This window comes from Ambystoma mexicanum, chromosome 7p, assembly GCF_040938575.1.
Source record: "Ambystoma mexicanum isolate Mex_15411 chromosome 7p, UKY_AmexF1_1, whole genome shotgun sequence".
Lineage (NCBI taxonomy): Eukaryota > Metazoa > Chordata > Amphibia > Caudata > Ambystomatidae > Ambystoma > Ambystoma mexicanum.
The window spans coordinates 75,935,136-75,958,477 of NC_090939.1; the positions used below are offsets into that span (position 1 = coordinate 75,935,136).

The 23,342-nt window shown below is 45.1% G+C and overlaps 1 protein-coding gene across 3 annotated transcripts in view; it reads left to right on the forward strand.

The window, feature by feature from the left end:
* The first annotated feature begins 555 nt into the window (after window positions 1–555).
* Window positions 556–23,342, forward strand: part of LOC138525706 (uncharacterized) — a 134,037-nt gene continuing 111,250 nt past the window's right edge. For 2 of the 3 annotated variants that reach the window (XR_011283412.1, XR_011283415.1), the window contains exon 1: window positions 556–717. The gene's annotated coding sequence lies outside the window, so the exon portion shown is untranslated. The remainder of the gene's footprint in view (window positions 718–23,342) is intronic. The other variant, XM_069635813.1, reaches the window with a different exon arrangement.

Here is a 23,342-nt window from a genome sequence, read left to right on the forward strand (position 1 = left end):
GCGCTATATAAGTGCCAAATTATTATTATTATTATATGCTGAGCACCAGTCGAGACAGCACATAACAGACTTATTCTCAGCCTGTGTGGGAGATATATAGGTAGCGATACAGGGCCTGAATTAAGACATTGCTCGGGGCTGGGCAGTTTTGTATTAACATTCGCGCGGACCGAATGGTGCAAAATGTCATCTTTGAAAGGCCAGTGGGATCGAAGGTAATTTGTGTACTAGTTGGACATTGACAATGCCACTGCAAAGCTTCCTGTATCGTCACAGAAACCAGTAATACTGTAAAATCACACACACGGCCGCGCCTCCACTCACCCTGCACAGAATGTTTCCAGGAAAGCATAGAAATTAGCCTTATGTCGCAATGATATGATATGATATGATATGGCATTTATAACGTGCCTATACACAAGTGTTTCAAGGCGCGAAAATGACTTGTACAGAACACATGTAAAGTCCCACCCTCGTCTATTTCTGAACAGCGCAGCAGGTTCAAACAAGAACAGAGGTGTGACTCATGTGGTTGGGTGACTATAACTATACAAGACAGTGGAATTCTAACGCTGCAACATTCGGAATGCTGGCGCCACTCCTTGGCACCCCTTGGCTGGGGAGTCTGCAGGGGAGCAGTGGGAAGAGTGGGCGGTGCTGGAGGAAGACCTGTCCCAGCCTGGGCCCCCCTTCCCAAGGCGATGTGACAGCTGAAAGGTAAAGCAAGAAGGGGGGGAAAGCATTCTTAGAAATTGTAGCGGGCTGTTTTAGTTGTAACCAAACTGCTTCCACAACAAGAGAAAAAACAATCTGATACCAACCGGTTTCTCCATTTTCTACGTGTGTCAGGGCCAGTTCTACAGCAAGGCAGAGGCGTTGCTAGGGGGGCTCTGGGGGTTGGTGGGGCTATAGCCCTGGGTCTTTTGGTTGTAGCCCCGGATAGAAGTTCAAGGGCTGCAACGAAAAGGCTAACTAGCCCCGAGTACCAACAGTCCTGACATTAGCTTAGCCCCGGATCTTTTCCAGAACTAGCAACACCCTCTGGTAGGCAGCTGCTGAGGGCTTCCCTATCAGGGCCCTGGTGACTCGTCCGACCATTGGCGCCCCCAGAATATTTTTATAGGGGTGGCCTGGTGAGGCCACAGGAAATCTTGGGGTGGCACACAAATCTCTCCTCCCTTCTCTCTTTTACTCCCCTTCCCGTTCCCTTCGATCCGCTGACCATTTCCTTCTCACTGTACCTCCATCCCCCTGTGCTTCCTCCCGTTTCCCTCTGCACTAGAACTCCCTTCCTCTCGCAATCCGCTCCACCCCGACCTCCTCCTCATTCCGCACTTCCCTTAAATCTCTCCTCCTCCATTCCCCTCCTTGAAACCCCCTCCCCCTCTGCATCCCCTCCCTCCTTATTCTTTCCCCTTGACTATCTCTCTCCCCTCTCCCACCTCCCCTCTCTCTCCCTTCCCTTTCCCTCCTCCAACTCATCACCACTACTCCCCCCTTTTCCCCTTCAGCTAATTGCTCTTTTCACTGTTTTGTTGAATGCTTCATATAGTAATTTTGCTTCCACCGTTCTATTGTTTATGTTTTTATGTATTAAGTTGTTCCACTGTAAAGCGCCTTGCTGTAAGGTGCTTTATAAATCAATAAATACAAATACAAATACAAACACATAACTGCACTTAAGAGGGGGCGTGGCAATGATGTTTGTGGGCAGTAGGGTTTCTTTGGGTACACTTCGACCATTGACCGCCAGCATCTGTACTCTATTACGCATCTAAGATAGATGCAAAAAAGGCCCAAACTGTCATTGACAAATGTGGTCCACTTTTTTTTTCAGGTTCCATGGTCTTTTTTTTTGGTCACAGTTTCACCATGCATCAGATACTAAGAATTGCAAATCTGTTCGAAATGAGTAACAGGTATGATACTTTCTACCCCATCAGGTCTCTCAAGTACGGGTCCTTAATATTAAAAACAGAACTGCTAAGCAGTGGCTGGCCATCGAGAACTACCCACTTAGACCGGAGTCTCTGGGTGAGTGGCTATGGGCCCCTAAGAAGTCTCTCCCTAATAGTGTATTGCAGCACTTTGTGATGGGACCCCTTTTGAAACTATGGTGGAACAAAAAAGAGATTGAAAGTCTTACAACCTGGCCCTCCCCATTGAGCTGTATCTGGGCTCCACCCATCAGAGACAGAATTCATGAACAGTACCGGTATCAGGAATGGTATGCAGCGGGCTTAGAAAGAGTGGGGCAAATCCTAAAGCGAGATGGATGCATGTCAATCCAGGACCTGGAGGAAGGACTGCACATGAGATCCTTTGATGTGTTCAAATACCTGCAACTGAAAGGTGTGCTCACGAAACCAGAGTGGGAAGATGAGCTTCAAAGAGACCTCACCAATTTTGAACGGATACTTAGTGACACCCACTCGAGTAATGGCCTCACCTCCCATCTATTAGGATCCCTGATAGTGGAATGGGAAAACAACCTGGAGAATCTAAAAAAGAGATGGGAAAAAGATCTAGGTCCCCCACTATCAGACCAACTGTAGTCAAAGATGTGTGAAATGGTGCAACAAATATCTATCTCAGCGCAATATAAACTGCATGGTCTGAAGGCACTGGTGGCAGTACGACCCCCTCAGACTCTCAAAGATGTTCAGTCATGCTAGCCCCTTGTGCTGGAGGGAGTGTGGAAGCCCTGCCGATTACTGGCATATGTGGTGGGCTTGTCCCAAATCCCAAACGTATTGGAGTGAAGTTCTGGCCTGGATAAGGAAAATAGAAGTGATTACAAGGGTCAGGGACCCAAAGCTGGTGTTATTCGGACTTGAGGAACAAGAAGGGCGCTGGGTAAAGTCCTGCATATGACTCACTTCCTCCTGCTGGCCGCCATGGTCTTTATCACCATAGGCTGGATAGAGAAGGACCTTCTGACAGAGAAAACATGGGCCAGAAAAGCCAGAGAACTCTACGCAATGGAAAACATTACGGGGGCCATGCACAATATATCCCCTGGCAGGGAAATGGAATGGGCACCCTTCCTCGAAGCCTACAAAGGAATGAATGAATAGCCCGAGCCCCAAGTACACTCTTTGAACAACTTGCCCGTGACCCGAGGACCAAAACTCACGGCCTGTCTCGTCTCCATTGCTGGGCAAGGGGGGAGTAAGGGAGGGAGGTGGGAGTTAAAATCAAGTTAAATTTTAAATGTTACCCAAACTGATAATTTTTCCGAGATTAATGTTTGAGCACTGTTCAAGAGAGGTGCAGTTACATACGTTTTGAAAACAATCAATAAAAGTAATTTTGAAAAAAAACAAACAGAACTGCTACAGCCTAGCTGCAAAAATTATGGAAAATACCCTAGTCGTTTACACGGGAGCCACATTTCACATGCACCTTCAAGAGGCACCTCGCCTGACAGCCAGGGTAGTTTCTAGCAAACTTGGTGCCCAAGGCGAAACCTCAGAATGCGCCCCCACCCCACTGACTGGCACACGTCAATCCCAAACTACACCTCTGCCGTGCGACAAAACCCCTCCTCAATATGAATAAATAATGCTATATAAATGAAGCTGGTCTCATTACATTGTAATTCAAGTACTTTACAGAAGAATTCTAATGTGAAAATACAGCTGTTGCTGCCCAAGTAAATGGTTTTTCTGTCACCTGCTCTTAGGGAAGGCCTTGCCTGAATGCAGTTTTAAACTGTCCGTACTGGCACACTGCGGTGTGAACAGCCTATAGGGGTCTGAGGGCCCACTGACCTGGTCCTGTGTTGCAGGTGTTGTGTTCGTACCACCTCACTTGTATTTCGCAAGGGGCAATACTAGACTAACGATATGAATTATTTTCTGATAGAAGGTTATAACTCCAAGATGGACAGTCTGGTACACTCTTATTGTGCTCTTCCAAAATAACTCTCTGAGAATGGGAAAGGGGACAAATAGCACCAATGAGGATTCCTGTATACTTTGCATTAAATCACAGAGCCTTTCAGGACTATAACAGTGATCAGAGATCTCTACATTTGATAAACAACTCTGTGATAAAAGGATTGTATGTGTGAATCTCTAAATGCATAACTGATGGATGTCTTGGTGCTCACATCACGGTTCACAATACTCACCCTAACATTAAAATGTTTGTACCTTGAACCATACATGCTCATTTGGACAGCTTACATTTTTGGATGCGAGTATTAAATGGCTGCAACATCAGCCACTCAAATGGGGTACACCATACAAGGGCTCTTTTGCTTCTTGTTTAAGTGTGGGGACAGTATGGCATGCTCGTCAGAGTCACATACACAATAGACTCCGGTATGCTCCTATATGGACATTAGGCACATCAGACAAAAACAGGTATATGTATTGTTACATAAGTGAGCACCACATAGACACCATTAACCAACAGGGTCAGGGTGGTGACTTGTGCAGCACACAAATCATTTCTGCACACATCACTGCATTGATTTGCCATGGACTACTGTCTGCATGGTGACACACAATGAACTCCACTTTCCTAATCAAGGTGCCAAGTGACATTGAGTTGCCATCTGGTCTGTTGTGCGCCCAGGCCAAGAAACAGGGCTACTGACAACCATAAATGGAAAGATTCCCAACTGACTAAATTACGATTCTATTGTGGAAAAAGAAGGCTGGGCAGTCTGGCTCAGTTGCACATATATCATCCAATAAAGCAACACCAGGTCAGGGTGCCACACACAGACACCCTCTGCTTACCTCAGCTCTGTGAAGTGTGGTGGAAATAAATCTCTCGGTGCCGCAGGGCAGCACAGGTCTCCATCTCCTTTTGCAGTGCCACCAATCCAGAAATATTGGCAGTGTGTTAACTTTGCCCCCAAACTGGCACTTCAGATTAGCACCTGGCACTGCGGCCAGTTGCTAATAGCTTTACTGCCATGGACCTGCATGGCTTCTGGGCTCATAATAGCCTGTGTAGATGTGAGCAATAATGCTTAGTTATCAACAACTTGTGAAAGAAAGCCTGATCCTACCATCATTAAAGAAACACAATTTAGATCCCTCCTGAGGGCCCATAAACTATAAGCTTGTATCAATATTTCATTTCACAGCTGCAGTTATTGACTCAGAGGTAATGGTTCTGAAGCGGGCATCATGCATTTGCATAGGAAATGAGTATGTCTTGGGGTAGAGGTCATCCGCAACATAATTAGCATTTGACACAGTGGCATACAGACAGTAGTCTCCTTGACTGGGCGATGGGGATTATTGAGGCGGCAATGCCCTGGATGCACTCTTATCATGAACAGAGACCAGGGTGACAGCTAAGTAGTTCTCTTTCTGCTTCCATTGGTGATCGCACCCAAGGCAGTATAGTAGGTTAGCCATGGAGGGTTACTTTTTGATACGCTTCTGCCATTGCAACCATAGGTACAGAGATTGGTGTAATCCTCCCAATGTCTGTCTGTACACCATGTCAGATGTTAACTAGGCAGCATGAAACGTTCTAGTTACAGGCGGTCCCTTTATCTTGTGTTTTATACTGCTCTGCTATGTTCCTAAACATCTCCAAGAAGGCGAGCTTCCAGCTGTCCAAAATAGGGCTGTTTGCATTATGCTTGACCTCGAGAATTACGGCAATGTGTCTATGCATCGAAAAGCACCTGGCTAGTTACAGTCCCTGTGAGTTTCCAGATGCAGCTTTGGGTTGCCAGCCTGGTCTTGGTGTGAAACAACACAGTATGTGCTGCGTAGACGGCACAACAACCTACATGCAGCCAGAACTTTGGAAGCGTGGAAATAAATACAGCCTGGGAAGCGCGAGCCAATTGCCAAAGCAGAAATGCGCGCCTCCAGGCTCAGGCTGTATTTATTTCCAGGTTCGTCCACTGTGGGCGGCGGGCTGCTGCAAACCGCAGCAAAAAAGAAAAAGCAAAAAAATAAAATACTTTTTTTGTTCGCACTGAACTACTGGGCATGCTATTTTCCGTGCAAAGTTCAGTGTGAAGAAAAAAAGCTTTTTTTTCTTCAAATTTCACACAGTGGCCGATGGGGGGGGGGCAGCATTTTTATAAGGGTGTCCATGGCACCCCTTGGCCACCCCTTGGGGGCGCCCCTGCGTCCGCCCTCTACATCCCGCTTCCATGGCCAGACTCCTTGTATCTTCCCACTCTTCTGTTGTACAAAGCGCCACTGCTCCCCAACTAAGCTTGTACTACTACAGGGAATTGGCAGAAATTGCCACATTTCGACATGCAAGAGGAGCTGAATGGTTATAGGTCAAAGATTTGAATGCAAAGGATCGAATGACAAAAGGGTTGAATCAAAAGGACCTAAAACAAAAGGGTCGATTATTTCTTTATTTTATTTTTTTACATTTTTTTTTTAGGGGTTCCCCCCCAAACCCCTTTTTTTTGGTAAAAACTACTTTTTTTCCAAAACGGAAACCCCAAAAAATATATATTTAAAAAAAAAAATCGACCCTTTTGTTTTAGGTCAAATTGACTCGATCCTATGGCATTCGATCCTTTTGGATTTGAATCTTTGACCGACACCGAGCTGCTGAACTGCATCCATTCCTCTCCTAATTGTGTGCACCTTGTGCTGGTGCCTAGGTGGGCTCTGATAAGCTACAATGCAGCGCCTTTCAGCAATCAGAGTGGCAAATGAATTCTGGCCACCTGATTGACTGCGGTGAACAAAATTTCAGCCAATCAGGCACGTGGAATATTCCTACATGAAGGACGTTGCCCGATTGTCTGAAAGTTTGGGTCTCTGACTGGGCGATAGCCTCCCACTCACTAAAGTAGCCCTGGACCTGCATCCAAAATATGAAGTTACTTTTTTTATGCTGCTCTTCGCATATTTTAGGGTGTTATTTACATTGACAATAGAAATGTAGGTACATCAACTAGTTGTGTGCAACACCCTTTCAGCCACAAGCCGCTAGCTGGATATAACTACAGACAGGGGTGGGGGGTTTGCATCACCCCCCTGGCCCGATGTCAAATGCACATAAGCATGTGTGGGGTGCCTCCACCCATTGTGGGCAATAGGACCCAAACAATGAAGTGCTGTGCCCGACAAACACCCTCTTTGCCTTCATGAACAAGAGGTAGGCTTCATTGTAATTGGTGGGTTTTATTATCAAACATCATAGTAAACAATACAGGTGTAGAACTCATTTGTCAGTTGCCCGACTACTATTATTTATGCATATACTCACTGAAAAAACTCAAGTTAAGTGCTTAAATGTATCGCAACAAAACCCCTGAAATTCTGTGCATTTGGGAAGTCATGACCGGCTTAACTCGGCGCACTTCCGTTGTTGTCCCCCATAATGCAATGTCCCCCATAACACCATTTTGTATGTCATTGTGGATCCCTTCTCTTATAGTACATATGTGTTCATGGGCTTTGCAACAGGAACGCGCCGAGTTAAGCCGGTCATGATTTCCCAAAACCGCTGAATTTCAGGGGTTTGTTGTGATACCTTTGAGCACCTTAACTAAACTTGAACTAATGTTTTTTCAGTGTATTTGAAGGGTTTTGTTATACCATAGTTTTTTCCATGCAACTGACCATTGCCAGTGGCCACAGCCTTTGGCCGTGCTCACTGTATAGTTTACAACATTCCCAAGCCACTAGCCATGGCTGCTCATGGCCTTAGGCCATGCCCACTATATTTTTCAACGCTATAAAGCCACTAGCCATGGCCTTTGGCCATGTCCACTGTATATTTTACAACATTGCCAAGCCACTAGCCATGGCTGTGGTCACTATACATGTGTGTCGTCCCACTAGCCAGGGCCTTTGGCTAGTGAGCACGGCCTTTGGCCATGCTCAATGTATATTTTACAACATCACCATTCAATGTACTACAGATAGCTGTGGTTCTTTTTAGTTGTTAGATACCTGTGGTTATCAGGGAAAAACAGCAACAAAATAAAATGCTTCCCTGCCCTCCCAGGCACTCACCAAGTGCCCCCCCCCCACCTCTGCCTGTTCCTCCCACTCATGTTTTCTTACGTAGCTGTGGTTACCCTTCTGAATAACCGCTGCTACAGGAAATGGTCTGTGCTCTTATCTTGGTCCATAGCTGACCTCCAACTCCCAAATTTAACATGGTGACCCCTTTCCCCCCACCCCCACCCCTAGACTGATACTATTTCACTGTTTTTCCCCCTCGAAATGGCCTTTTTGTTTTCGGGTAGCCGCTCGTATAACTGCAGTTATCTCTCAAATCGGTAAAAAAAAGATGATGGGTTTTTCATTTCTGAAAAGCCTGTCTGCTACAATGCACCATGGGAGATAGCTCTTTAATTTTGGGAGAAGGAGCCAGCCCCTTCTCCAATAACTTTTTAAAAAAGTCCTGGATGCAATTTTTATTTCTTTATTTTTTTAATTAAGTGTCTATGGTCAAAATACCTTTACACTAAACACAGCACATCAAATAAAAGACCTTACAATTATAATTCATCAACAATTTATCAAAATGAGGTAAACACAAAAAGAAAGACAATTCATTTAAAATACATTACAATTTAAATAGTCCAGAGCTTTTTCCACATTTTGCCAAATGTGAAATGCAGCGGCAGTTCTTACCATGGATCTTGCACAATAGATGGCAATCCAGAACTGATCGGATGCGTAATGCCTGCATTCTGGATATCCCTTTTCATACAAGAGATGACGCCGGCTACATTGCGTAAGCAGGTGCCATGCTGATTCCACAGCTACCCTGCAAAGGCGACATAAATGCTCCTTTTCTGCCAGGCCAGACTAGGCCCCAATATTCTCATAAACAGGAAGCGTAGCTAAGCATAGAGACAGAACGAAGTGAACCAATTGAGGGGAGTAATTATTGATCAAATAGTCACAAGGAGTGTTTAAATTCAATCCCTGAGTGGAGTGAAGAAGATATTCACTCTTACTTGCAAGATAATCAATGGAATGAGAACGGTTGTAGTGCCTAGATTTCTGCCAAAGTCCTTAGCATGGAGTTCTCCCAATGAACTGGGCAAGGCTTTCATGCCTATATTCCTACAATGGTTTAGAACAAGTGTTTGCATTTCCGAAAACCAGATGCTCCGCCCACAATAACGGGAGTGATCATTAGCTCGATGTAAGAGTCTATCAATTGCGCCGAAACAGATGGAACCGCACAGTATACAGACAGACATTATCCAGAGTACGGTCAAAGAAGGCAGTCCCAGTTCTAAATGAAGGGCTTCAACTGGTACGGAGTTGGGAAGGCCAAGCAATGATCTAAGAAGCTTGGCTTCCAATTTCTTAAGCCAGGTTACTGATCCCACTGGCAATGTTTCCAAAGTGTATAGGATGCCAGGGACTATGGATAGATGCAAAAATACTAGGCCCCCAAAGGAATGCAAGTCAACGCTTCGTAGCCAGGTTGTTTTGGACTTAGTCCAATTCCGTTCAGCGGTTTTCTCTGTGTAGTCTGGCAAAAATGTACCTTTTTTGCCTATGGGAAAATGAATGGGGACTAGGCCGAAAGTGATTTGTATTGCTTTCTTAATAACTCTTTTATTTTTTAATGAATCTTTCCCAACGTTTTCTGTCGCTGGGGGGCCGTGCATACAAAAGTGTCTGCAGAATTTCAGCCACATTGATCATACAAGTCAAGGTTTATTAGCAATTAATATTTTTGATTTCCTATGGAACTCACCACTCACCTTAAATATAGTGTGGTGACCGCCACACTATAATGTGTATCTATACATATATTTACATACGGATCATTTGACCCTTTTCATCGTGAATCAATGGATTTCAGCACCAGAAGCCAACCAACCTCAGCTTCTCATTCTCCTCCATATCAATGCGAACATCTCCAAACTACTGGCGGCTAGGAGACATGTTGAGGCTCAGTGTGAACCTGCTCCCTCCTTACACAACTCCATAACCTCACCTCATATAGGCTTGGTGTGGCCGCTGATTTAGCGGCCTGATAACGGGAGGCTATTCGTGCTCCGGGGTTAACAGTATTTAGGCTTCATTCCCTTTTCTATTTAGAATAAGGACGTGGGAGGGATGGGATACATTCTCTAACACTATCTGTGGGGTAATGCTTGTGGGGCAACCTTCAGTCATCAATTAACACAAAGAGACCTGTGACGGAGACCCCGCCTGAATGGCCTCTCTAGCTGCAAACTTTACAGTCAGTCTTGACCTTGACTTGTAACTAATGGAGCACCAGCTTTCTTCCTCTTGGGGTAGTGTATACACCCCACCAATGTTACTCAAACGCGCCTATCTAGTAAGGCTTAATTATGCACCTCCCTAACAGTCAGTGTGGTTGTCTCCAGTGTACAGGGCCATCTATTCCTTTTAAGGTACCTCATCAATGCCTATAATTTGTACGTCATCTGTCCATCTTTGTTTACATGGGTGCTGCTGGGCTCGTCATCCGTGGTGAGCTGAACTAAAAATGAATTAGCTACTCTAACACACAGGTTATTCTTCTGATTGTAACAATGCACCTGGCAGATACAAGGATGAGCTCTGGGGAGAACTGAGGTCACACTAACTCACACACACTTCACTTGTTCCCAGACAAGACAGATCAGCAACCCCCAAAATCCTCCTTAGTTATTAATCTGATGCCACCCTGCACCTCACTGCACAAATCACATGATCCTTTCCATAAGGCGCGATAGCCTTGCCTTCTGATCTTAGTGATCGATCGAGGGGGGTAAAGGTTTTATGGTCGGTGGTCTGGGTTAGGACGGTGCCATGGCATGTGGGGAGGTCACAGGATGAAAGCATGGCAAAGCTGTATTTCTCGTGTAGGGATCGTTGGGGGCAGGACAGCCTTACTGTCTGTTCTGTGCGATGGTACTGCCAAGAGGCGCTGGGCTCCCTTCTCATGACCTTGCAGTCGGCATTCTTGCCAGGGCGTGAGGGCCTGTAACCTTCTGAACAATGGAGGGGGTTGTGGGTCTCTCAGACCTGGTCTGGGTAGGGTTGGTGTTTGCAACTCATGCAAAGGGCCTACTACTAACGCACAAAGTACTGTTCGACACAATTGGGCCTACCTTCTAAGATGGCTGCTGCTCGCCAAGATGACGTTTATTCCCGGCTCTTTCATATAGAAGACATAGGCATAACAGACACAGCACTACTCTGGACCAAATCATTCCTAGCAGACAGAACAGAAACCATATGGATTAAACCTTTCAAATCCACTCCACGAGTCAACGACTGTGGAGTGCCATAAGGATCCTCACTATCTCCACTATATTTCAACATCTATCAGACTCTGGTCATCAGAATCTTAAAGAAATACAACATTACATGTTACAACTACACAGATGACACTCAAATCATCTACAAAATCAAAGACAGTGATGCCGAGCATTCAACCCTAACGGACTGTCTAAAAGAAGTCTTCAACTGGATGAATGCCAACAACCTGAAAATCAACCCAGGAAAGACAGAAATCATGATCGTATCCAAAGACCAAGATAACAAAACCACCATCCCGTGGCATACGGAAATGGGAAACGCACCAACATCATCGAAGGTAGTATAAAATCTGGGAGTCCTGATGGACAACACCCTAACCTTAGAACCACAAATAAATCCAACAGTGAAGAAATGCTTTTTCCTCCCCCACACGGCAAGAAGAATTCTACCTTTCCTCTCCTTCACGCACAAAACACTCACTATCGTCGCCCTAATCATGTCAAGAATCGACTATGCAAACACCCTCTACCTCGGAATACCAGAATACCTCCTGAAGAAACTGCAACAGATCTAAAATGCAGCAGCAAGACTACTCCTCAGACTATCCAGAAGAGACTACATCACTCCAGCCCTAAAAACACTACATTGGCTCCCAGTAAAACATTGCATCACCTTCAAAACAATATGCATAACGCACAGGGCAATCAGCGGACAAGGAACAGAATTCCTACAAAAGAAAATAACAGTCTACAAACCAACGAGACCCCTCCCATCAAGCAACAAAATCCGCCTGGAACTCAAACCATACCTTAAGAAAAAACTTGGAGGCACCTCCTTCTACCACTTAGCCGCAAAAACCTGGAACAACATCCCAAAAGAAATAAGAAACACCGAAGATGGTTGCCAGTCAAAGGATCGAATCTAAAGGGTCAACAGGTCAAAGGATCGACACCAAAGGGTCGACAGGTGAAAGTATCGAATGTTTTTTTTTCACATATTTTTTTATTTTTGAGGGGTCCCCCCAACCCCCTTTTTTTGCTAAAACCTAAACGAAACCTAAAAAAATATATATAATTTAAAAAAAAACATTTGATCCTTTGACCTGTCGACCCTTTGGTGTCGATCCTTTGACTAGACACCACCGAAGATCACCTAAAATTCAGGAAATCACTAAAAGCCTGGTTGTTCAACACCACAGACTAAAACTGAAAACCGAAACAGGAAAATGGATGACTAAACTGGAAAGGACACGGACAACCCCGAACCGACAGGGAAGCTCCCACAGCACCTGGACGTGTGACACCGGATAGACTGGAACACAGGCGACACGCACGGAGACCGAGTCAACTACCTCAGCCAACCCCACCAACATTTTCACCCGCCCTTTAGTTACCACCAGGTATCACAGTGTTGTGGAATTGTCGAGATATTGGCAATCACCACACTACCTGAGATGTTGACATTGGCAGGTGCACTGGCCACAGGAGTATGAAGGGAGGACAGGGGGGGCTATGAGAGAGCATGATAGAGGTAGGGGCCAGAGGAGTAAGGAACCTTGTATGCCAGACGGACCCAGGTCAGGACAGAGGCGCATCAAGGGAGACTACGCAAGCCGAGCGCCTCAATTCAGGTTGGAAAGGCAAACTAACTAACTCCACTAACAATTTCCCCTTCTGCATATACCTCTCAAACTCCAAACCAAACACAACCAAAACCTACAGCACAACAAACCGCACAAACTTCACTACATTGCAACAACAAAACAAAAACACATATAGACTCGCACAACAGTACACAACGACTACCGACCGCAAACACCCCAAGGCCAGCCAACGGACCCACCGGGCTGAGGCCGCCAACAGCACATCACTGCTCTCTTGCACTTTTCCTGCTTCCTCCCACTAACTCAACCTCCCCTCCTCTTTCAGAGCTGCCAGAGTGCCAGGGACCACTCCGGTGGTGATAGCGCGCTGTACAAATGTCCTATAACATTAACATTAACATATAGCTCATAAAGCATGCACTAACGTGGTTGCATACCCCCCTATTTGTGTACTCCCCTACCCCTGTTCCCGGGATGTGGTCTATCAGCGTCTAGTTCTTGTTCGATATCACCTATGTGTGTGGGAAATCCCTCTTTCCTTCCCAACACAAGTCCGCCTCGCAGTTCTGATAAGCAGTCAGCAAGACATCACACTAGGAAGTGTGGAACAAAGAGCTCAACGCGTTCCTCCACAGGCAACCTTGTTTATCTATTTTGTGGCCAGTAAAATAGAAAATAGGCTTCTGAGTCTGGGAAATGACATGGGGGCTACATGTGCACACCAGGATAGTAGAGAAAGGTGAGTGGCTTACAATCTGGAGTCCAATAACAATCCACAATATTTTGTGTGTGTGAATTACGCTGTGTTAGGAACAATTTCTCTTTACAACACCTTTCCTTCCCTTTCTATAGACCTCCAACCTTTTTCCTTTTATTTGTGTATTTGACCTGCTCCTTTTGCAGTGCAGTGAAACCTTCCTCTTCACTACACTGGCTTTTGCTCATTTTGTCATGGGGAAACTGACATGTACTTCAGGCTGTCAGTACTGGGAAACAATGGGCCTCATTACGAGTCCGGCGGTAACCTGCCGGTTTTTCCGGCTCGGTTACCGCCGGACTCGTATTACCATTCCGCCTCCGTGATTCCCGGAATTACCAGAGCATTACAACCCCGGTGACCCGGGAATTCCGGAGGCAGAATTCGGTAAATCCCCATTCCCATTGAGTCCCATAGTCCCATAGGCCTCAATGGGAATGGGGACCATGGAAACACCGGCACCATCTTGTGATGGTGCCGGTTTTTCCACGTCCGCCTGCAGGCGGGCGGTGTTAAACCCGCCAGATCAGACCTGGTGGGAATGACACCTCCGCCTGCAGGACTCGAGATCACCCGGTATGGAAACAACGGTGACGGCTGATTTACCACCACCGTTATTTCCATACCGGGTCACTCGTAATGAGGCGTCTTGTTACTTGCCACTTTAGATAACCTATTATCGCATTTTAGTAACTTTTTATCATTGTACAATGCATCTTACAATGCAGTACAATGGGGTACACTTTTTGTTTTGCCCTAGACTAACTCTCAGAGGAATTTTGGTTACTCTATGCACTCTGAAGCGACAAGCTGGTGGAAGACGTTACTTTTTGCAATTCTTTAGTGCATTTTGTTTTAGCCTTACTGCGTTGACCGCGTTTGGATAGCAACTGTGGCTGGTATCCAGACATGGGCATGCCAGATGGTTTTTCACTTGTTCCTTGGCCATCTTGTCTTTTGCCCTTCTTCCTGGCCTCTGAGGCCAAGACAATCCTTATTTGGACTTTCAGTGCCTGAGAAAGCAGAGGCGTTTTGTGGCCCCTGGAGGGCCCTGGGTGTTTGCTGCCAGGATGTGGATGAGAACTGCCTGATTCCAATACACAAACTGGTTTTAGTATGTTTGAATGGTATTCATGAGCTGTGCCACGAGTATTCCTGATTGGACCACTGCTGGGGTGTGTGTGTATGGGCCGGATCTGTTAGTGGCGAACGGGAGTTTCAGCTCTTACCTGGCTTTCTGTATAAGAACCCCTAGACCCAATCTGGAGAGATCCTGTAAGAAACTGAAGGAGTCAAGAATCCTGTCCAGCTCTAAGACCCGCAAGGAGACCGGAGACCCGTTGGAAGAAGGCCTGGCAACCAACTTCTGCGGCTGTCCAGGTACAGCCCTGTCTTTGTTGGAGATCTCCAACAGTCTTGCGAAGGAGCTGCGACCCATGGAGTGGAATGAACATCCATTCTCAACGTCAGTTCGGGAGTTCCAGGAAGAAGAGCCTTGGGAAGTGCACCTGGACCGCCCAGTGGCGGGCCAGCTCAGAGTTTGGGCTACTGTGCTGCAGACATTGCTGTAATGAGTTGAGGCCTAGAACTTGGGGGCTCCTCAGCTTGTGCTATAAGACTTACTTCTGCATAATGGTCCTAGCATCAAGGGCCATCATCCAAAACTGCTTACCTGCGTCCAGTCCTGTCCTGAGAGGGGCCCTGCATCGAGTTCTTTTACATTTTTCAACTGGAAGACCTTGCTCCAGTATCAGTCAACGGCCAGAGAAGTGCTTGAACGTGCAACCCCTGGGGATCAAGTGCTGAGTCTGATGGTGGGAAAGTGACCTCGGACCCTGTTCAGCAGACCTGCCAAGTCCTATGAAGAGTCAGAGTATGGGGGATGAGTTGTAAAGATACTTACCTGAAACCCTAACTCCCTCTTAAAAGTTTTGATAACTTTTATAAACTTGCAAAATAGTTTGCCTTTGCCATTGCTTGTTCGCACAAACACCCCGAACGTTGGGGACACTTATGTTAGTTAGAACAACTTGTCACCTACCCATTGGAACTGTTCATTGGACCCCAGAGACCCTGACTTAATTTTTCCAGCCTCACAAAAATATATGGAACTTTGATTAACTTTCGGGCACATGGCCCCATACATTTTAGGGATGGACTTCTAAAGCTATTATTGTAACTCTATGGACCTGTAGTACTTATACTAATACTCACCTTCCTTTACATGGGTTATTATATGTATGTTTTCCTATTCCAATGATTGTATATATGTATCTATTATTAGGGTTGTGTTATAATATTACCTGTTGGTAGTCATTTTTCTCAGTTTTTATATGGGCATGAATAAAACTTTTTATAACTGATTGTCTAAGTGCAATCCCTGACTCTGCACTGTGTGTACCTATTGGGGAACCCTTACAAGCTCACCACCTCTTGAGACTTAGCCTAGACCACTTGCCTTGCTACTGTGAACTGATTTGGTTACAGCTCCCATCATTGTCCCCGTCTCAATAATAGGTTGGCCTTCTATTCCTCTGTCCAGGAGGCCAGAGTATAGAGAATCAGTCATAACAAATTGGTGTACTGTGGTGGGAGGACCCTCTCCACTTAACATTTAGGTGATCAGTGCGTGAGGATCTGTATTGGTACCTCAGTATTGTGCACTAATGGGGTGTCTGGGTAGCACTTACACACTACACTGTGATACTTGATCGCCTTTTAGTTGGCAGTCACCTGCTATAATTTGATAACATGGAGACAATCGCATTCAGTTTCTTAATTTCTTCAAAATTGGATCACTTTAAAAAGTTGTGTAGTGACAGAGGACTGATAGTGTCTGGTGTTAGACCAGAAACGACCCTATAGTATGTATAGCATGTATAGTATGTTGGCCAGAAACCAATCGCATCACGTGTCAAACATCGCAATTGCAGAATCATCAATGTAACCAGAGGGCGTCCATTTTGTGAAATGTCGGCCATTTGCTTTTTTCTTTTCTGTCAAAACGCTTTGTAAAATGTATTCTATGCTTCGAACTCACACACAGTGCAAGGCCACGGCCTGAATGCTGAAACACTAACACAGACAGGAATGTCAAACTATGAAGAGCTACATTGTTCTTCTCTCCCACTAAGTCCTTGAAGGCAAGCAGAAGCCGCATCTAATCAGCAGTCCAGGTGCCAGCCTGTCTTGAAAACGCTGTAAACAGCTGTTAAAACATGAATTATATTCCTCTAGCGGTACTCCTTCGCAGAGAGTGGTATTTTCTGCTTAGAACTGTCTGACCCTTAGCTCATGAATCGAAACACACAGATAACGTGCTAAGGAATGTTTCTCTCCTACGAACATGATATCTTTGCCGAACTAAGAGCTCTATGTTCACCATAACAGAAAGCTGTCTCTGCTACTATTGCTAGAATAACTATATTTAGACTGAATAGAGATTTGTCATAACGTGTCATAATTGTCATGATTGTCAATCACCGAACCCTAGCCTGAATGATACGTTTATGGGCAGATTGTATTGCCTTCGTACTGATTTTATGTAATCTATATATATTGTTGCTTGAGTGTTGCTCGCTCTCTTGCGTCTCATGAGGTCTGGGAACACACATTGCAAGACGTTGAGACCCAGTCGGCCAACTGAGATACTGTGAAATAAACCAGACTTGTTTGGAAGTCAAACCCGTGTCTGTCATGTCACTAGTGTATATGGTTATTGTGCCTTAGTTTCCATATGCAGTCTTTATGGCCTAGCAAATAAATATGGCGCCCGAATAGTGACCCTCCCTCTTATGCTCCTTCGTATATGTTGAGTTTGAAGAAGGCAAAACAAATCGAGGACGAAGCTGTCGTGCCGGGTTTGAAAGTTGTTCCGGGCACCCCTGTAGAAGTGATGAGAGAGACTCCTTTGCAGATCTGTACACAGCCGATCCCTGATCGGCGAGCAGCGCCCAGAGAGCATTGAGGAGAGGGTCCTGGAACGAGGCAGATTGAGCCAGACACGCAGTCACAACGATTTTTGGCTGCGTCTGTATACTGATGAATTGCATCCTGAGTGACAAATTAGTTGATCAGGTGAGTCGTGCCCCGATTCTTAAACGTCCTGATATTGGTCGACTGTTGCTCTTGCAAGATCAAACGCCCAGGGTAAGAAAAGGGTAAGAAGGATTAACCATGCCTGGGAAATTGTCTTCCTGTCTAGTGAGACTTTTCCACTGCGGTAGACAATCTTTGGAAACTGGCCAGGTCGCGCCACCCAAAGGGTCGCCAGCATATGAAATGTACGTAAAATACAGTGGAGGGGCAATAGTGTTTAATGTGATTTGGCATAGGCAGACCAGACATGTATCAGACCTACAGTGGCCTGATAATGGGAGCTTTGAATTAGCACGTATAGAACACCTAGAATCAGTATTGCTACGCAAGAAGGCCAGACCAGCAGCGTTCGACGTAGTGAAAGACTGGAGGAAGGAAGCTAATCTCCTTTTGAGAAGTAGAGAGAAACACGCGCGCAGACATAAAATGAACTCAGAGAAAGCGCTAGGGCATGATCAGCATCAGCAGGCAGAAGCAATTAGGAACATGGATAGGGCTTTCCAGTTAGGTGTACAGAAAATATATCCGCAGCAAGATTTGCATACATCAGATGAACTAATAAACAAAATATTGAATGAGCAAAGAAATGAACATCAAAGTACTACTGTCAAGACTCTGTGGTCGCAGCGAAGATATGAAGTACCTCCTTCCCCAAGTACCAGCCAGGGAGAAAGCAAGTCACTCACTGGCCAGTCCTTGAGGCCACAGGTGGAACCAGAACAGCAGCAAGAAGGACCCAGAGAGCTGAAGGGGGGAAAATGGTGGTTAGAGCAACTGTGGCAACTAATAATCTAACAATAAATCAAAAGGAAAACCTGGTACACCTACCTACAGTGGGGTCTGCAAGGCTGTATGGGAAGGAGGGATGACCGTCTCCAGGAGGCCCGGAGGTGCTTCCTTGCCCACATTTTCTGTATGTGAGCAGGCTTCCAATGACCTGGTCAAGTCTGTAGGTGAAGGTGGGCTCCAGCTCAGGGGACGCTGGGGTGGAACTGGCACTTAAGCAGAGCTCAAGAGTAACCCACAGGTACCGAGGAGGATTTATGCAGGGAGCAAAAAATGCAAAGGAAAGTCCAGGTCATGAGAGCACAAAATCCAAAATGACCAAATCCTGAGGGGAGTCCATAACGCAGTCCAATGAGGCAATCCAGAGGTCAGGGAGGCAACAATGGTTGGAACACAACGAGTCTAAAAGTACCAAATCCTAAGGGAAATCCAAAAGCAGGGCAGGCCAGAGGTCGAATAGGCAAAAGTTCCAAAGTAAAGGCTGTGAAGAGAAGCGAAGCCAAACAACCGCCGGAACGAACAGCTGAGAAGCACTGCGTTATGTACTTTATCGGCTTATATGGCCGTTGCCACGGGGAGGAGTCAGCTGATGTGGACGTTGCCGGCGAAAGACGACAGGCGCCCTCCTGGCGTCCTGTAATCGCCATGGCAACTTCCAACGTGATCGCCACCAGGAGAGCGGCAGCCGTTTCAAGTTCGGTCGGACCGTCTTCTGCCCAGCAGGGACCGTAGCAACCAAGGACCCGGTAGCAGAAGGAGCGCCGTCAGAAGCCTCGCGATGCCAAGTAAGTCCACGGAACCTCCCGCGCAGTTGTGGCGTTACAACTACTGACTCAGGTTATGGTAGAGTATTTACAAGATGATGTATGAAGAATAAGATATGTTGTCCCACTGATTTAATGCCAGTTTACAAAAGAGCATTTTCGCCTGAAACTGTAACGACTGCTTTTTCTCTTGATTTAGCTCTATTGCTTAATATACAAACAAATGTAGAATCACCTAGTTTGAAATTACCCATGAGGGAAGTGCCTCTCACGTTTGTCCCGAAAGTAGAAGTTGCTGCCTCTGGAGGATAGAAGCCCATTATATGGCACAATTTGTACATGTCCCTTTTTCTAGGCAAGAGGTAAATACTATAAAGCAAACGATCCCTGATATTAGGAAAAACCCGTCAGGATTCTATAAAGAAGTTGAATCTGTTTTCAATTCATCTATTTTTACATTGAGTGACATTGATTTATTGTTCCCCGTGATTCTTCCTGTAGACATAAGGAAACAGGTTAGAAATATAAATGACATGCCGATATTAGGTGAAACATGGGAGAATTTGACTAGAATTGATAGTGAGAGAAAGGCTGGAGAGAAGCCACCGCAAGTTATGTTGGCTTTGCCATCGTGAATAGTAGAAAAATTGAAAACTTTGGTACCCGAAAAGAGAATAGTTTGGGATAAATTGACTGCTTGTTTACAGGGCAAAGAAGAAAGAGCGACTGATTATTTTAATCGATTTGAAGAAGTATTTGCAGATTTCAGTGGTCAAGATTTGAGTACCGAACCCGGGAAGAGATTGTTTGTTGATAAGTTTGTGCGAGGGTTGTTACCAAAAATTCAAAGTTTAATAATGACATCTGAAAGTGCATGGCAAGCAAAAACACAAAGTGAAGTATTACACATGGCCCAGTACTATGAAAATAGAGTAAATTCAAAGAACTGAGGGGCAAAGGGATTTTGAAAACAAGAGTATTGTTGCAGCAAGCAGCAAACAATAAAAGAGGTGGTGGGAATGCACCATCCAGAGTCCAATTTTCATTAGCGTCCAACATACAAGGTGGTCCAATAGGGATTAATCAATGTGCCTATTGTAGACAAGAAGGCCATTGGTGAGCACAGTGCCCGCATATACAGAATCGAAACTGGACTTTCCCGAGAAGACAGAATAGAGGTCGCCCAGGAACACAAGGACAGAATAGAAAGCAAAGAACGCCACAATATCAGGATCCCAGGGTAATCAGAATCAGAACCAGAACCAAAATCAACAGAGAAGTAACACAAATGGTGGGAATATTTTTGACAATCAGTCCAATGCATATTACTCTGGCGACTTTACATCTGACGATGTAATGTTCTACTGGGACAGCCCGAGACAGAGGCTGGAACCAGTGTCTATTCCCGTAGACCAGAAAGGCGCTACGTAGAAATGAAGGTTGGGAATAGGGAACACATTTTTCTAGTGGACACAGGTTCACAAAAATGTTCAATTGACCATCAGCGGGTTCCAGATATACCACTGTCAGGGCATAAAAATGTCACAGTAGGGTTCTCAGGTACACAAGTAATTAGTCCAGAGTCACAACCAGTATCTATAACGCTAGGTCCAGTCACTGAATCGTGGCCATTTCTTTTGATAAAAAATTGCAGTGAAAATTTGTTGGGATTAAATTTGTTGAAGACATTGAATGCCGTTATTTATTGTTCTCCTGATGGAGTGTATTTAACAATATCGCCACAAAAGACTCCTCTATCACAATTTTTATCTAATCCACTACCGACCGAATTAACTAAAGTACCAGCTTGTTTATAAGCAGTGAACGACAATGATGTTGGTTGTTTGAAAATAGAGCCGGCGAAGATTGTTTTGAAAGAAGGAATTACATTGCAGCGTATTCCGCAATATAACATTTCGGCCGAAGGAGAGAAAGCATTGAAATGCATTGTATCAGACTTGATTAAAAGAAACGTAATTGAAGAAACTTCTGGTAGTACTTGCAATAGTCCAATCCTTCCGGTTTACAAGAAAGGAGGTAATGACATACCGTACCGTTTCATAATTGATTTGCATGGAGTGAATAAAGTTGTTGATCCGCAATTTCCATTATTCCTGGATGTGACTACAATTATGACTATGAATCCAGCATCTGCATCGTATTTTAGTGTTGTCGATTTAAAGAATGCATTTTTCAGTATTCCAGTGCATCCAGACAGCAGATATTTATTTGCTTTTACTCTAGGTGGACGTTCATTTACATTCACACGAATTCCGCAGGGCTACACTGAAAGTCTGAGTATTTACAGTAGAGCATTGAAGGAACAACTACATATGTTAGAACTAGCAGCAGGTTGTGTTTTGTTACAATATAGATGATTTACTGATAGCAGCAGACACAGACGAAATTTGTAAAGAAAGTACAGTTGCACTATTGACACATTGAGCAGCACATGGACACTAAAGAAATTCCAGTATTGTCGAAAGGAAGTGGCCTACTTGGGCTACCTCCTTTCGAAGCAGGGAAGGAGATTGACACCAGAAAGAATAGAAAGTATCTCTGATATGCCTATTCCAAATATGCAGAAAGAAGTCAGGGCTTTAATTGGCATGGCTTTGTATTGTAGGCAGTGGATCGCAAACTTTTCTATGATTGTAAAACCCATAGTGGCATTGACAAGGAAGGATGTTACCTTACCTTTGCCATGCAACATGGAATGTCAAGAAGCATTTGACCTGCTCAAAGATGCATTATGCTCAGCTTCAGTTTTGGGCACGCCAAATTATGACAAGAATTTTAAGTTATTTGTGCATGAAAATAATGGTTGTACTTTGGCTGTTTTGACTCAGGAACAATGAGGGAGAAATAGACCATGCGGCTACTTCTCTTCCACGTTGGATCCTGTTGCATGTGCTTTGCTGCTTTGCTTGAGTGCTGTTGCTGCAGCCGCCGCGTCAGTAAAACAAACCAAGGGAATGGTTTTAGGTCACGCTTTAACTGTCATGGTGCTCCATTCAGTTGACGTTCTTTTAAATAGAACGCAGACGCAACACCTTACATCAGCCAGATTAACAAGATACGAAATTGTCCTGTTTGCACCGCATATCCAAATTATGAGGTGTTGAGCTTTAAATCCATCTGAGTTAATGCCCCCTCCCAATGACAAAGGGGGTGAAAAAGAATTCCCCCATGATTGTTTAATGGTTACTGAACAAGAGACAAAAGGAAGAATTGATCTAACTGATACCCCACAGAAAGAGCCTGTTTTGTGACCGTTCTTGTTTTAACTTACCCGATGGTACATCAACTGCTGCATATGCCATCACTACACTGAAAGGTATTGTAGAAAGCAAAAGAATCCCATATAACTCAGCACAAGCCGCAGAGATAATAGCGTTAATCAGAGCATGTGAAATTTCTGCAAACCTTAACGTAAACATATATACTGACAGTCAGTATGCATTTGGAGTGATACACAATTTTGGTTGATTTTGGGCTGAAAGTGGTTTCCTGACATCACACGGAACAAAAATCCAACATGCCACTTTGATAGTGAGACTGCTGTCATGACTTGCGTTTCCCAAAGGATTAGCAATAATGAAATGTGAAGCACATAAAAAAGTAACATGTAATGTTTGCTCACAGTGGCTGCGAGGATTAAGTTCAAAACCCTCTGCATTGACCACAAGGCCTTCTGCGGTCTGGGGCCGAAATACCTTCAACTCTCTCTTCCTAAATATCTTCCTTCTCGAGCTCTTCGCTCATCCGCATCCAACTCCCTCAGGGTCAGTCGCTTCTCCAAGCAATGACTTGTTGGCAGATCTCTCGCTTTGGCAGGGGCCTCCCTCTGGAACAGCCTTCCTGTCTCCTTGAAACCTGAGGAGAGCCATCTCTGGTTCCGGAAGCACCTCAAAACCTACCTCTTTGCCTCTGCTTTCTCTCCCCCTCTCCCCTGCTAAACTACTTGGCAGAAACGGCACCGGTTACCTGGCCACCTTTTCTGATTCACGGGTCCCAGGCTCCGCAAGTTGCCCACCCGCACTGCCTCCCTTGCTACCCCGGCACCTGGGGACTGTTTTTGTGTATCCTTACAGTCCCCCTACCAGCACTTTTGTCTGCACTTACCTTGCACT